Source organism: Triturus cristatus, chromosome 6 (genome assembly GCF_964204655.1).
Source record: "Triturus cristatus chromosome 6, aTriCri1.1, whole genome shotgun sequence".
Classification (NCBI taxonomy): domain Eukaryota; kingdom Metazoa; phylum Chordata; class Amphibia; order Caudata; family Salamandridae; genus Triturus; species Triturus cristatus.
This window is the reverse complement of record NC_140589.1, coordinates 310,570,284-310,583,170: the sequence shown is the minus strand read 5'-3', so window position 1 is coordinate 310,583,170 and position 12,887 is coordinate 310,570,284.

The window sequence follows — 12,887 nt, the reverse complement described above, 5'->3', positions numbered from 1 at the left end:
GAAATTTTTACATTTTCGCGCTTTCTGCGGAACGCGAAAATGTCAAATGATCGCAATTTCCGCGAACGGAACGACATTTTAGCCCAGGCCTAGTCAGCACCCATTTATCCAGCACCCCAACGATTAGAGTCTCCAGATCAATGTGTCCGTATCTGTGGGAACAACAGAGCTGTTTATGGCAGGTTTGTAACGCATCCTGCCCTGAACTACCATGTAGGGAATAGTAGAAAAAAACATCACTCACCATTATACACAAGGAGGAAGGTCCCATTTGGTTAGTGGAATTGATTTTTTGTTTTTTTTAATGAACTCCCTGCCCCCACTTTTGGCTCCATTTCAGTAATAGAAAAAAGGCTGGTGGCCTCCATGACATGGTGGCCACCAGCATCATATTTCTGATGAAAATGATCCAGCTAAGAGAGCAGAAGCATTTTGTCAAACACCTTTTTTCCAAGCTAAGTGTGATCTCTAAGCATTTTGACTGGTCTTTTACCAGTTGAGCAGAGGGGCAGGCCTCCGCCACACTGCAGTGTTTTCAGATCAAACACTAAATGATCACCGTACAATGCAGTCACTGAGTCATTCATTCCCAGATCTTTTCTTTCTTATTAATAGTCACCTCCCAAATCTTTTCCAACCTGTTCTTTTTCAGGAAAGGAGATGTCATATGGGGGCACGAGAGATGCACAGGGGAAACACAAATGCTTTTAGGCAACTCAAATTTTGTAGATTCTCTCTACCTACTCATAGATAATGGCAATGAGAATCCTTGTATCTACTAAAGTAAAAATATGATATTCTTACTCAGAATAAGATGACTCACGATATTTTTGACATCACGATACTATTGCAGCACATTAGTAAACACTTGACATTAAGGTACCAAAGCAATTCAGAATGGGCTTATGGTTTATAACCGTTTGTTGTTTTTCATTAACGTATGTTTGAAGAGTCTAAGAGCGGTTTTATAAATCCAGACGGTATGTCAAAAAAATGCTGTTATTATTCTTAGTGCTTCTCAAGGAAACGTATTTTTCTTTAAAGACTTCCCACGCTACATAGATTCATGATAAAAGGGGGATTTAATGCCTTTTCCCATACTTTACTGCGATGTTCATTCTTGGTTCATTCAAATATACGTATGCACTGCAGGAAAAACAAGACTGAAAATGTAGAGGGGAACACTCACAGTGTTTCAACTCTGCGTGTGTTCAATTTGATTTTCATTTCCCATACCACCGCCTTGACCTATTTCTTGAAAGACCTACAGGCATTCTTACAAATATAAAGAAAATGAGCAGCTTTTGGCAAACCTCCATGGGGCCGACTCACAGAACTTATCTGAGATAAAATCCTAAACTTACTACTTTTGGTATTCACAGAAGGCATTTAGTAGTAGTAAAGTTAGGACTACTAACTTTACTACTACTAATTTGAGATAAAATCCTAAACTTACTTTTTTTCGATATTCAGAGAAGGCATTTAGCAGTAGTAAAGTTAGGACTCCTAACTTTACTACTGCTAAATGCCTTCCGTGAATACCAAAAGTAGTAAGTTTAGGATTTTATCTCAGATTAGTCCTGAGAATCGTCCCCTATGTGCATAAGTAGATGTGTGATTCAGCTGCCAGTTTTATTACAGACCTCCCTTGCTTCTGTTTAGCTTCCGGTTCGGATAGAGTGTTAAATTCTTAAGCAAAATCGTTAAATGTTTTTGAGCTCATCCATGAGAATTAAATTTGGGCTAGGGGCATGCAATGAACAACAGATAATAGAGCGTACTTGGGCATTTATGTTCAAATAGGACAAGTAAAAACAACTCATTGTGCAAGAAGTAATTCCTAGGGGTGTAGCTTCACCAGCAGCCAAGATGTCCGCAAAAAGCTGAACTCTGCTTCCAAGCTTTCCATCCAGTGGGGCTAAGTGGTGCCTGGACAACCCTGTGGGTGTGGATGGGGACCTAAGCCCCTGATTTAACCTTCCGAGCACACTGACAATTTGGACTGGGAGTCGTATAAACCCTATCGGGCTTTGGTACTCCCCGCTGGATTAGTCTCTCTGTTATTTTGATCTCAAATCATAAAGCAATGAAAGGAAAGTGTTCTGCTAAAAGAACCATAGACAACGGGAAAAGGTTTAATGATTTACTGAAAACAGAATAGTTACAGCAATGCATGGTAGCCCCTTAAAACATGTCCCAGGCCTGCCATTGCAGCCTTAATGCAGTTTTAAACTACCAATTCAACTTGGCAATATAACCGCCTTACCAAACCTTAAATCCATTTTTATTGCATATAAGTCACCCCTAAGGTAAGCCCCATGTAGCACAGATGGGAAGGTGCTTTGCAATTAAAGGCTGGACATGTGCTCTTACGTTTTACCTGTCCTGGTAGTGAAACACTACTAAATTCATATTTCATTGCTATGGGGTCCTTCTTTCCCAAAGGATAACATTGGGTTGCCTTATTACATTTAATTAAGGGCTAACGTTTGATTCGGAACAGGTAGACTTGTACATTTGCTGTCGGAGAAATTGTGTTTAAAAATCCACTGTTAAGGTAAAGTTGAATTCTGAGTTACAATTATGAAAATGCTAATGTTAGAAAGGTGGTATTTTCCTGCCCTATTTGGTGCCTGCAGCCTCTTCCTGGGTTACATGACAGGGTGTAGATGACAGTTGGACTTTGTTTATGACTCCCAGACAGCCACCCAATAGAGGGATTAGGTGTGCCTGGACTGGCCATCAATTAGCAGGATGGGAGGAAGAGCTGGACATAGCCTAATTTCCAACAGCATAAACTGTGCTGTGCTTTCCCATAAAGGACTTGTCACCCCTGTATTGTTCATGCAGCCAGTTTAGAGTCAGGGAAGTCAGAAACCTTCAATCACTTCAAAGGGAATTATTTAGAAAGAAACTTCTCCTACTTTCAAAGGAGGCATCATGTATAAAAATAGGACACTCAGACCCACCCTTCAGTTCACTTTTTTGACCTGCGGAAGGACTCCTGGAGGACTGCCTGCTGTGTACTTCAGAGGACTGCCTTGCTGCAACTGGAGTCCACCCTGAACCCTCAAAGGCCTGCCCTGCTGCTTGATCTCTGTTTCAACACTTGAACCCTGCCTCCCAGTGTGACCCAAGGGCTAGTTGGCTGGCCTCTTGATCAGAACCTCAGGAACAGAAAAGGCTCCAACCATCCTGAAACTGCACCTGCACCCAGCCAGGGGGAGTCCAAGCCCCCCAAAGGGGTAACCCTCCATCCCTGGATCCTTGGAAATGGTGTTGAAGGTGCCCAGATAGCCAAAATGCAAAGCTTGAAACTTGGATATTTTTTGATTAAAAACGGCTCTGAGTACTGAAAGAAGACTGGGACAAACCTGAATGTCAACCCACCCAAGTTACATCACCAGTCAGCCTAACTTTGCAGCATCTCCCGCTACGTTGTGCTTCACTTCATTCTTTGCAGTGACTTCCTTGATCTGTTTTCAGGTGAACTAGTGCATCACATTGTGGGATCAATTCCCACAGTAGTAGTTTGGCAACCATAAAACTGTCTCCTGGTGGGATATGCCTCAACCCAGCAGGAGTTAAAAACAAACACACTAATATGCACCTCAACTGATAACAGTTCATCTCCACAAAGTTAATCTGGAGGCAGTTAAAGGGACCATCTGATTTACTTATGTGGCTAATAGTCACAACAACTTTGTTGCCTACATTTTCCTTCTGACACATTGCACAGCACTGACACAAGCTATCGGTCAAGGCTCAAAAATGCGTATTGTACCAGTAGCGCTTGAAAGTCATCACCATTCTATCCTGACAGACAATATATCACTAGTATCTTTTCTCATCTGTGTTTCCCGCTGTCAGGGGCTTCATGCTGTATCTTCCTTAGCTCATTGAATGTTTGCACTTTGTTTAGCAGCATGTTCGATACTGGCCATCTTCTCCCACTACATGTCTCATCCAAGTGGAATGTGCTGGACTCAAGAGCACAATGGAGGGCGATCCCATCTGCGTGCCTATTTTCACTTGTTGCAAAATCATCATCAGTTCTGTGTTAAGCACATTTGACTACCACGGTTTCCTTCTGCAACTGAAGTGCATTCAAGAGGTTCAGGATATAAATGGAGTTCTTAACTGGCAAATCAACAGAGGTCAAGAATACCCTTTGGGACCACAACTGCCATAAGTTATACATACTGGATGTCAGTATAAATGGTGACTCTAGACCCATCAGATGTGCAATAGGCTCGAGTAAGGGCAGTCAGTTCAGTTACTTGTGCAGAAGTGACATGGCTAAGGTAGGATGCTTCCACCACTCCATTTAGGGTACAGACAGCGTACGCTGCCCATAAAACACCATGTCTGTCTCTCAGACAAGAACCATCAAAAAACGGTATGGTTAGAGTTAATAAGGGGCACATCTGGTCATGGCTCTGTGTACAATTTGGTGATATCACAACAATAGTGGTCAAATTCATACCCATCATCTTCCTCTGGGGTGTGTAACAAGCTTGTGGGATTGAGGGCATTGCACCTCCTTAGGGACACATTTTCGGTAGCCAAAATGATTATCTTATAGAAGGATACACGGCTATTATTCAATTGCGGTGCATGTGTTGAAGTCATGAGAATTTTAGTGGAGTGGGGCACCATAACAATGAAAGTGTGGTCTATCACAATATCTCTGTTTTTTTGTATTCTTAGGCTGCAGCTGTTTTGAGACAACCAGTTAATGCTGTGGGTACTCGACCAAGGGTAGCTAGTAGGTAGGCAACAGGATGCTTTGATTCACCATGAGTCTGTGTGCACCCATCTAGTTTGTGGCAAAATAGCACATATTCCCATAGTCTGGCATTCTAAGAGCAGGAGCACTGCAAAGTCAGTTTTTGAGCACTTGGAAGGCTTTCATGCTCTTATCATCCTTTGGTACTGGGCCATTGATATCAGTGTGGGTGAGCCTCTGAAAGTGCATCGCCACAAGAGAAATATTCAAAATCCATTGTCGGTAATAGCCACCCATTCCCAAGAACATTGACATTTCTCTCTGTGTAGTTGGAAATTGTCTTTTGAGTACTGTCTCAATGTGCTCATGGGTCACTATCCAAGCTTCCTTCCTAATTTGATATCCCAAGTACCTGAACTCCTTTTGACATTTTCAGCATGTTGGGTGAGCAGGGCGATGGTGTTGTGAATACAAGCCTCTTTTGTTATCGATGTCATTAGTAAGTCATTGATGTCCTGCACTAGAGTAGAATTGCATGGCAGTTTTAGGGTCTCTAAGTTCTTTTTAAGTATCTGAGTAAAATATAAGGAGCTCTCTGTATTCACCTGAGGAGCGGAATACCTTTTACACTTGGAACTGTAACATGAAGAGATACTTGCTCCCTTGGATGGGAATTGAAATAAATCAATGACCATGATCAACTCCGCTTCTGGGGTCATACTGAACAGGACTACGGCAGGGCTTGGTCCCACAGGATAGCATGGACTGACTATTTGATTTACCTTTTTAAAGTCCCACAATATTCTCCATTTGTTATTTGTCTTTTGCAAGGCCTTAATCAGAGAGTTGGATGGACCACCAATGACCTCCATAAGGATGCCCTGTTATTTCATATTCTCAATGATGGAAGTTATTCCTGCTATGGCTAGATGTGTTAGTTTGTAGGGTAATGTTTGAGGAAAAACTGCATTGGATCTGAGGGTAATCTTTAATGGCTTATAGCACCTTTGATCAGGCCAAGCACCTTTGATCAGGCCAATGTAATTTCCCGTAAAATTCCATAGCTCCTCCCTAACTCATTCCTTCAAATCAAGGTGTAGGTCATCCCTGATGAAGACAGGATGCAGCCTTACTGTGGAGTGCTCGGGACTTCAGTTTGAACTTGACATCCGCTGCCAGAGTTTCTAGCTTAACGTCTTCTGGTTCACAATAGATCATGCAATTGAGCTTACAGAGCAGTTCCCTTCCTAAGAGATTCGCAGGACTTGAGTTACAAATGACAAACTGGTGAAGGTCTTTGATTGTTCCAATTATTACTAGTATGGGGACTGAAACCTTGTTTGTGTGCTGCTGATTTGTTATACCGACAACCTGGGCCTTATTTCCCAAGAGGAGCAGGTTCAGGACCTCAACTGTCTTAACAGTTGAACAAGTGGCTCCGCTATCTGTTAAAAAGGACACTAGGGCCTTGATTTAGAAGTATGCGGAGGGAATATTCCATCACAAACGTGACGGATATCCAGCCCGCCACATTACGATCCCAATAAAATAGAATGCAATTGTAATACAGTGGACAAGAAATCTATCACATTTTTGATGAAGTGTTCCACTCAGTGCCTTCTAAATCAGGCCCTGGGTGTCCAATGACTTCTCCTCCTACATAAGGCCACTCTGGTCCACTTCCAAAGCTGCGCAAAGTGTGCAATTTTCCTTCCTTGTCAGGCAACATTATTGAGCCTGTTCACATCCCACTACACTTCCAAACATGATTGGAATTGTTGGTGCATGATTCAAAAGTGAATTTTGTTGTGCTCTAGATCTGGACTGGAAATTAGGATTTCCCCTCTGAATCTGTGTCAGCAGTAAAGGGGTTCAGTTAGTCTGGGCTGCTCGGTGTTTGGGTTCATTATAAGAGGTCATGGCATGGGGTGAGTTTCCCCCTGGCTTGTGGGATTAGTTATTTGAGCATCAATCAGTACTCAGTCAGGATTGCATTGACAATCTCTCTTCCAGGGGCCAACCTTGTTACAGATTTCACAAGGGGAAATCCTCTTTAAAGCGCTAATATGTCTGAGGTTCACACTTCCTCATCCTCTCCCAAAACCCTGCATGTTCCCTCAATAAGCCACTGAAATTCCCTGCTCATTTGCTCCTGTACTCCCATTAAATCCAAGAACGAGGTCAGTCACATTCATACTTACCATGCCCCCATTTTCATCTAGCTTGGTTTGGCATGTTTTGGATGACCATGAACCTTTCCTTCAATCCCTTTCCCTTGGTATCCAGGGTATTGCTGCAATATGTTTCATACTGCAACATCTCATCTAAAGGCATACATTGCTAGCAGAGAATGCCTTGAGTGTGTTAAATACCCTATCACCAGTTCTGCATTATACAAGGCAGGTATAGTCCTATACATTTTGTTTATAAAAGCATTCTTCTCCTTGCTCTATGTCTCGCTCTCTCCTTTGGGTTTTGTTTTACCACTGGAATTTTCCTTCTCCAAAGCATCTCTGTCTATCGAGGGATATACATCCACTGTCTCGATTACATCCTCCCACCAACTCCTTTGTCTCTGGTCATCTTGTGCGCTTATCCAGGAATAGTCCTTATTTCAGAATGTAAGAGCAAACATTTGCCTTTTCTTCTCATTCGCAGCCTGTTCCCAGAGATTAAAGCACTCAAATTCGATGGGTCTAGGCTGGGGCTTTAAGACATGCATCATCTTTCTCAGATTCTCAAGTCTAGGTGTTTGAAACACAACTGTAATTTTCCATCTTTTGCAGACATATTCATGCCGTTATATGCGCCATACACATGTAGTTAGCCCTTTCTGGCTGCCATTTCCCTAGCTGGAGTCGCCTCAGTCAGCAATTTTAATTCCTGAGCTAGAGTTTCCCGTCTGATTACTCATGTAGTTATCAGACTCTTCACACACACAAGCCTTTCTCCTTCCCAGTTCTCTCAGCTCGTCTGCCAATACTGACCTGACCCTGTCAAAGTCAACAAATCACAACATGACTTTTGGTGTGTGATAGCCAATCCCTGCTCAGCACCCTATGATCTCCCCTAAGGTCTCTCCCTTAGAGTTTAACGTACAACAAAGTGTCTAAAAGATGGAGAATGCTATTCACATTCACTTGCCGACAGACTATCGACCGGAGGGAGCTTGCTGTAACCAGTGCGCTTACTTTGGTGCACTGTGGAAAGAACAACTACCAAACCTGTTTGGTACAGTTGCACAAAGAGCAATATTAGGTCCCTATCCTGGTGTGACTGATAGCACTTCTCCCTACACTTCACCTTAGCAGACAATACATCAACTTATGTAATATTCAAGCTGTTACTGAGATACCTCTCTGCAACCATGTACATTAAAAGGTCATCAGCCAAAAGCAGTTTATGTAACACCATCCTCAAAATTTAAAGAAAAATGTCAAGGATACAAAGGTTACCAACCGTATAAATACAAGAATCATGCACCATCTTGCTTCACGGTCATCCAAGGCTCATTGCACACACAAAGTGCTCTCTGTTGATACTCATATCATTGCCTTCAGGGTTACTGAGTCAGCCACCTCATCGCCGGGTGTCAGGATCAGGGCTATGGGCTGGGTCAATTTGGATATCGGGGCAAAACCGCCGAAACCATAAAGGTGCACTTTGCTGGTTCTATGGCCAATTTACCTTACCATGGCAGGTCCAATCAATATCTGATGGATCCAGTTGGAACCATAAGCTCTGCTACCAGACCCGTCAATGCGTTAACTTCCAAAGCGCCCTAATAACTTGGACTGGGAGTGGTCTATTCCTTGTTGGACTTTAGTGGTCCCTGCTGGACCAGTCTCTCTGGCATTTTGATCTCAATTCATAGAACAATGATCGGTAGGCATATTTCTCAAAGAACGACAGATGGGTAAAACCACAAGATGTACTCAAAATAGAATAGTAACAGTAATGCATGGACTGGGCCAGGCTATTTATTAGCAATATTAAGCATACAAGATCATCAAAGAGTAGGACGTCAAATAACTTAGTGGAGGTCTAGCAATAAAACAGAAAATGAGTTATCTATATTTATTCAAACTTACATCATCCTTTCTTAAAATTTATTGTGAGTGATTAGTGGTTTCTTTTTGTTCTTATGTAATAAGTGCTAGGAGCCATTCACCATATGGGAGTTTCCTTGCCCACATCAAATATCAAGGAGTGGTTTATTGTTTTGATAAAAGTATCCTTAGACTGGGTGTTGAGTGATTGCTAAGTGGTATAATGGGAATACATTGATACTATATTGAGTATACTTTATTTGAAAACTAAAGCAAAAGGAACAAATGATGGAGGGAATGCTGAACAATACAAACATTCACTCCCAGTCACAAAGATCTGGTTTTTATCCATCGTTCTTTTGCTCACCACGCCACCCCAGTTTGGACCCAGCCATAAGCACATTTTTCTTGACCCTGTTCCTCTTGGGAACAGTCCAGGCGAACTTCCAAGCCAGGTCCTTCATGACCTGTAAACAAGCAACCAGGGACCGGTTTCAGGGCTTCACCCCTCATCAGCCAGGCTAGCTTAAATTCAGTGGTGCAGTGAACACGGGACCCAAGTCTGGGCATACCCTTCCCACTTAGTGCGAAAAAAGCAGCAAATGGAACATATGATGGTGGAATGCTGAACAATGGAAACATTCAATCCCAGTCACAAAGATCTGGGTTTAATCCATCATTCATTTGCTCTTCACGCCACCCCAGTTTGGCCCCAAGTCCTCCCTGCTTGTTTCCGGTCCAGGGAGGATGTAGCCTGGCAGTTCAGGCTGGACTGTTCCCATGGGGAACAGGGTCGAGACTGATTTGCATGTGGCTAGGTCTACACTGGAATGGCATGGAGAGTAAAAAAATGAAATTATGAATGTAAGCCCAGATGTCTGTACTGGGGTGAATTTTTGACATTGATCAGCATTCTGTCCATCAATTGTTCTTTTTATTAATTGAAACCTCGGCACATTAGTGGCGTTACATTATGCACAAATAACTGGATTTATCTGGACTTTTTTTGTATACGAGGGGAATAATTGAATTCTATTTTCATGTGTATGAATCCCTACCTTGTGAAGAAGCAATACAAATTGTTGGGACAATAGCATAAGGTTTTGAACACCATTAAAACCACACTCTTTTCTTAAACAAGGTTTTATATCATATCTATGAAGTATTGTGTCATTTTATGCCTGTTTACCGACTAGAAATGGAAGTTTTTCCCCAAACACGTGGCAGCTATCATTTGTTGAATTTTGGGAACATGAAGCATTGAAAGCCATTTGTGGTTTCTTAGTAAAAGATCAGTCTTAGGCTGGTCGCTACCCCTAAACATTCTGCCTGCTTACTTACAATTTTGCTGAATGTGTTTTTGTTGGCTGTAGGATTCCTTATTACATTTAATGAGCTGTAATTCCTAACTGAGAGGAGGTAGATCTGTCATTTTTAGTACCTGTGGAATTTTAATGTTAAATCCTCTGTAATGGCAGAGTGAAATTTATTGTTGCAATTTTGAAAAGAAGGTTGGCATTTTCCTACACTTAGCCCTGTGTGCCTGCAACCTGTTTCTGATTGCATGTATGGGTTGGGTGAAAGCTGGACATTGTGCATTCTTTCTAGTCCACTACATAGAATGGTAGCTTAGGTGTGGCTTTATTTGCCATCCTGGGAGGATTGTGGAAGGAGCTGGGCACAACCTTGCATTTATTACAGCTGAATAGGCTGTGTCCTGTCCCCACACAAAGCGCTGCATACACCCCTGTATTGAGTCTGGAGCCAATGCAGGAAAGGAGGACATCTGAGCACTTCAGAGATCCTTCTTTGAAGTCTCCCCCACTTCAGAGGCACCACTGGGTAAAAGAACTAGACCCTAGACCCTACCACCTCAGTAAATTTCTGGACATCTGGATACTCTTCCAACAAGATAGACTGCTGTGCTACTGAAGGACTGCCACTCTGCTGTACTGCTGCTCAGTAAGAACTGGTGCTTTGCTGTGCTGACTTGTTGCCTAGAGAGGAAGCACTGCACCTGGAATCCATCTTGAACCCAGGACCTCAGAGTGACTCAAAGCGTTAGTCTGCTGGCTTCCCTGCTGGCATCAGAGGCACAACAGGCTCCCCACAGTTCCTGGACCCATTTTCAATGAGTTCCTGACCCTCAAGAAGCACCTCTCAGGTCCCTGGGTCCTTTGGTAATTCTGTAGCTCTTATATTCAAGCTTTTGGGCTCTTTGTGAACTCACCCATTCACACCCTAACTGTGCGTCTCACCCGTAGAACCAGTGAGAGCTGCCGCGTGTTTCTCTCTTCGCAAAGCAAGCTCCGCCCATCAGCATGGATCACCAATGAGATGTTCCAGCTCATCCGTCCATGACACCCAGCCTGCTCTTTGCCTCCCACAAACCACCGCCAGCGATGGTCTCCTTGCTCCAGGTCAACTTTTGCCCTGCAAACTGGACTCTTGGCAAAATTCTTGAGAAGGTAAGATTTCAGCAGGAATTATCTGGGACTGTATCCGACTCGTTCTCCATTGTGGTCTGCTTGAACTGTTGAATTTGAGGCGGTCTAGGGCAACAAGATATCCCCAGTTGGCGCTTTATGCTGCTAGGCACAATATTTCAGTTTATTCTTTATAAATCCATTACTCTGGTTCTACCTATTGGATGTTTGTTGTTTTGGTTGTGTTTTGTTCATCAAATTGAGCTCTATTTGTCTAACCTGGCATGTAATTTTTTTGCGGGTGTTTTGATTGTTTACTGTTTAAATTTTTACACAAATTCTTTACACATTGACTCTTAAATTAGGTCTAACTGCTCTTTGCCAAGCTACTAGAGGGTGAGCACAGGTTAATTTATGGTATGTTTGTGACTTACCCTGGCTAGGATTGTGGTTACTGTTTGACCAGGGCTTCCACCGCAGTGAACCAGGAACCCAATTTCTAACAAAAAGCATAAGAGAATTAGGTGGTGCTGGTGATTTCAGTTTGAATTAGATTTCTGTAAGACCTTCTATAAGATAACATGAACTTTTTTGAATGCACCATTGGGGTTTGGGTGCCGGAGGTGAGGCCACCCAGTTGCTTATCCTTACCACCCTGAACTGTGAAATTTGGCTTGAGGATTGGAGGTCCTCTGATGTTTGTTTTGCTGCTATGGGGGTCTGCCCTCCTTGCTGCTGGTTGCCCGGGGCCTGGTGCTGCTTGTGCCTCTGGCTTCTCTGAGTCCTTCGGTTCCCGGTCTATTGTTTCTCTGCCGGCGGATCTGTTTTTCTTTGGCTGTTGCCTCTGTTGGGAACAGTCCAGGCGAACTTCCAAGCCAGGTCCTTCATGACCTGTAAACAAGCAACCAGGGACCGGTTTCAGGGCTTCACCCCTCATCAGCCAGGCTAGCTTAAATTCAGTGGTGCAGTGAACACGGGACCCAAGTCTGGGCATACCCTTCCCACTTAGTGCGAAAAAAGCAGCAAATGGAACATATGATGGTGGAATGCTGAACAATGGAAACATTCAATCCCAGTCACAAAGATCTGGGTTTAATCCATCATTCATTTGCTCTTCACGCCCCCCCAGTTTGGCCCCAAGTCCTCCCTGCTTGTTTCTGGTCCAGGGAGGATGTAGCCTGGCAGTTCAGGCTGGACTGTTCCCATGGGGAACAGGGTCGAGACTGATTTGCATGTGGCTAGGTTTACACTGGAATGGCATGCAGAGTAAAAAAATGAAATTATGGTATGTTTGTGACTTACCCTGGCTAGGATTGTGGTTACTGTTTGACCAGGGCTTCCACCGCAGTGAACCAGGAACCCAATTTCTAACAAAAAGCATAAGAGAATTTGGTGGTGCTGGTGATTTCAGTTTGAATTAGATTTCTGTAAGACCTTCTATAAGATAACATGAACTTTTTTGAATGCACCATTGGGGTTTGGGTGCCGGAGGCGAGGCCACCCAGTTGCTTATCCTTACCACCCTGAACTGTGAAATTTGGCTTGAGGATTGGAGGTCCTCTGATGTTTGTTTTGCTGCTATGGGGGTCTGCCCTCCTTGCTGCTGGTTGCCCGGGGCCTGGTGCTGCTTGTGCCTCTGGCTTCTCTGAGTCCTTCGGTTCCCGGTCTATTGTTTCTCTGCCG